The sequence below is a fragment of the Canis aureus genome, chromosome 2, assembly GCF_053574225.1.
Source record: "Canis aureus isolate CA01 chromosome 2, VMU_Caureus_v.1.0, whole genome shotgun sequence".
Classification (NCBI taxonomy): Eukaryota; Metazoa; Chordata; class Mammalia; order Carnivora; family Canidae; genus Canis; species Canis aureus.
The window spans coordinates 31,683,501-31,687,819 of NC_135612.1; the positions used below are offsets into that span (position 1 = coordinate 31,683,501).

A 4,319-nucleotide genomic window follows, 5' to 3' on the forward strand; every position below is an offset into this window, starting at 1 on the left:
TGGTTTAGCAATGCCTGCAGCCCAGGGCGTGATCCTGGAGACCCTGGATCTAGTCCCACGTCGGACTCTCTGTGTGATGCCTGCTTCTTCCTCTGCTTGTGTCTCCATCTCTATCTCTCTCTGTCTGTATGAATAAATAAGTAAAAAATCTTAAAAAAAAGATCTGTGTGGAATCAGAAAAGACCCCAAATAGCCAGGGGAATATTACAAATAAAACTATAGCTGAGGGCATCACAATGCCGGATTTCAGGAGGTACTGCAAAGCTGTGGTCATCAAGACAGTGTGGTACTGGCACAAAAACAGACACATAGATCAATGGAACAGAATAGAGGATCCAGAAGTGGACCCTCAACGTTATGGTCAACTAATATTCGACAAAGGAGGAAAGACTATCCACTGGAAAAAAGGCAGTCTCTTCAATAAATGGTGCTGGGAAAATTGTACATCCACATGCAGAAGAATGAAACTAGACCACTCTCTTACACCATACACAAAGATAAACTCAACATGGATGAAAGATCTAAATGTGAGACAGGATTCCATCAATGTCCTAGAGAACACAGGCAACACCGCTTTTGAACTTGGCTACAGCAACTTCCTGCAAGATACATCCATGAAGGCAAGAGAAACAAAATAAAAAATGAATTATTGGGACTTCATCAAGATAAAAAGCTTTGGCACAGCAAAAGAAAGACTCAACAAAACTAAAAGGCAACCTACAGAATGGGAGAAGAGATTTGCAAATGACATATCAGATAAAGGGCTAGTTTCCAAGATCCATAAAGAACTTATGAAACTCAACACCAAAGAAACAAACAATCCAATCATGAAGTGGGCAAAAGACATGAACAGAAATCTCACAGAGGAAGACAGAGACATGGCCAACAAGCACATGACAAAATGCTCCGCATCACTTGCCATCAGGGAAATACAAATCAAAACCATAATGAGATACCAACTCATACTAGTGATAATGGGGAACATTAACAAGACAGGAATAATGAATGTTGGAGAGGATGTGGAGAAAGGGGAACCCTCCTGCACTGTTGGTGGGAATGTGAACTGTTGCAGCCACTCTGGAAAATTGTGTGGAGGTTCCTCAGTGTTAAAAATAGAACTGTCCTTTGACCCAGCAATTGCACAGCTGGGGATTTACTCCAAGGATACAGATGTAGTGAAACGCCAGGCCACCTGCACCCCGATGTTTATAGCAGCAATGTCCACAATAGCCAAACTGTGGAAGAAGCCTCCGTGTCCATCAAAAGATGAATGGATAAAGAAGAGGTGGTCTATGTATACAACGGAATATTACTCAGCCATTAGAAATGACAATACCCACCATTTGCTTCGACGTGGATGGATTTGGACGGTATTAAGCTGAGTGAAATAAGTCAATCAGAGAAGGACAAACATATTATGGTCTCATTCATTGAAGAATATGAAAATTAGTGAAAGGGAATAAAGGGGAAGGTGAGAAAATGAGTTAAAATATCAGTGATGTTGACAAAACATGAGAGACACCTAACTCTGGGAAAGGAACAAGTGTTAGTGCAAAGGGAAGTGGGCGGGGAATTTTGAGGTGACAGGGTGACGGGCACTGAGGAGGGCACTTCGTGGGATGGGCACTGGGTGTTATGGTATATGTTGACAAATTGAACTCCAATAAAAAAAGATTAAAAAATCATTATCTTCAGCTACCCCTTTATTTTTATCCATCCACAGCCAATTGAATATGTCCCTTAATTTCTTTTAGCTTGTTAATCCAACTTAAGAATCAAGCTTTGCATAGTTCACAATAAAGATTCTCACAGATATTTCTTTCTCTTTTTATTTTAAAAAACATTTTCTGTATCCGCTGATTTCCAGTGGACAAACTGAAGAGGATTGGTGGAATTAAGATTAATTTCCCCTTACGTAATTTTTATTACAAGAAAAGATTCATTAATTCCTTACCCGACACAAGGACTACTGATCCATTTGGTCCTGTTTTTTAGTCTTATACATCAGCTTGGGACAGCCCTCCCAAATATCACAGGGATTCCTTGCCTGTTTTCTAGATACCTTGCTCCCTCACCTTATTCCTTCCTGAAATCAGAAGGGATGAGGAAAGTTAAAAGATTTGTCTGAATTGGTGGTAGTAAAAGCCTGCCTGCAACCTGAACTGTATGATTCCTGGTACAGCATATGTCTTCCTAGGTCATCATATAAACAGAAAATTATGAGGGAAGAAGGAGGTTGGGGGAATAACGCACTAAACTGAAAGGCAAAAATTGGGCACTTAAAATTATTTTCTATTCATTGGCTAAATTTGTAAGTTTTTGTGATGGAACTTGGATTTTTTGTGCCTAGAAAAATAATTATAGTGAATAACTTGGATAGGAGAATAGAATGCAAGTATAAGCTCTCACTTATATTTTATCTGTCCCATTTATCTTTTTAAGCCTGCTAAGCAGACATTCCAAATATGGGAACAAATGCACAAACACATACACAGAGACATACAGATAAGAATATGAAATTCTATTTAGAAAAAGGTTGGGGTTTATAAAAAGAACTTGTACAATTTTTAAGCAAATGATATTAAAGGAAACTTTTAGCCTACATTTATATCTCCCTGAAGAGTGGGAGAGAGAGAATAATGAGTTTTATCCAATAGAGTGATTGTAGGGACATTCTTGTAGATATAGATAATCATACTGAAGTTCCTGGGAATTGTGGGACTCAGATCATGACATATCAGTGCAAGAGGGGTAGTTGAGTGCTAATATGGTAGTAGATTGATACTGTCTAAATTTATTAGTTCTGTAAGTAATAACAAGTGTGTTTTTATAAGTATTTACTGGATATTTATTCCCATGTATTTCTGGGAATAGATTGAGCTAATTATATCTGGGAATATATATATATCAGTAGTGAGCACTAGGTATAATAGAATGGAGTTGTGATATATGTAAATCTATGAACAATATATAATTAAGGAAAAAATGGAGATCAGCAATTCTTTTATAATTTGTCATTCTGTCCTCACTAGTCTTTTAATTCTTTGAGATAGATGCAACTCTTTTGATCATGTCTTTGAAAGCTTGTACCACTTGCTTGTTCCTCAGAGTATAAATAAAGGGATTCATCACTGGGGCAACTGAAGTGGTAAGCACTGACACCACCTTATTAATAGCAACCCCTTCTTTTGCATGAGGTTTGATATAGATAAAGATGCAGCTTCCATAAGTAATAGAAACCACAATTATATGGGAAGAACAAGTAGAAAAAGCCTTTTTCCTTTGCTGGACAGAAGGAAATCTGAGAATGGTCCTAATGATGTATGTGTAGGACAGAATTACACACACCAAGGTGAAAATGAGTGTCAACACAGCCAGGACCAAGACAAATCGCTCGATAAACTCTGTGTCTGAGCAGGTAATCTTCAGGATGGGAGCAGCATCACAGCCAAAGTGATCTATGACATTGGAGTCACAAAACTCGAGCTTGAAGCCCATGATATAGGGTGGGAGGACGATGAGCAGAGCTAACATATACCATCCAATAAGGAACTTGATGCAGACCCTGTTGTTCATGATGGTCATGTAATGCAGGGGTTTTCAGATGGCCACATAGCGGTCATAGGACATGGCTGTGAGGAGGAAAAATTCAGTCACACCCAATATGACAACAAAAAATAATTGAGTGGCACATGCATCGTAGGTAACGGTATTGTCCCCAGATGCCATTGTGTAGAGGAATCTAGGAATGCAGACAGTGGTAAAGAACACTTCCAAGATGGAGAAATTCTGGAGGAAAAAATACGTGGGTGTTTTAAGGTGGGAATCCACCAACGTGAGGCTGATAATGGTCAGATTCCCTACAACACTCAAGAAGTAGGTTAGAAATAGAAAAATAAAAAGCAGAATCTGTAGATGTGGGTCATTTGTTAATCCCACCAAGATGAATGTTGTTATTGCTGTATAATTTTTCATCACCGATTCCTGACTATGGCCTTGTCTGTGTGTAAAAATAAGAGAGACATTGGGATCCCTGGGTGGCGCAGTGGTTTGACGCCTGCCTTTGGCCTGGGGCACGATCCTGGAGACCCGGGATTGAATCCCACGTCGGGCTCCCGGTGCATGGAGCCTGCTTCTCCTTCTGCCTGTGTCTCTGCCTCTCTCTCTCTCTCTCTCTCTGTGACTATCATAAATAAATAAAAAATTAAAAAAAAATAAGAGAGACATTAGGTCAGAGAGACTGTCAGCACAAGTTAGCAGTGGGTTGAGGTGAAGATGTTAGATAAGCCAAGATTTGATTTTGTCACCTGTTAATGTTA

At 39.3% G+C, this 4,319-nt stretch overlaps 1 pseudogene; it reads right to left on the reverse strand.

Moving 5' to 3' along the window:
* Positions 1 to 3,036: 3,036 nt before the first annotated feature.
* On the reverse strand, positions 3,037 to 3,975 carry LOC144290308 (olfactory receptor 6C2-like; annotated as a pseudogene).
* Between the last annotated feature and the right edge of the window lie 344 nt (positions 3,976 to 4,319).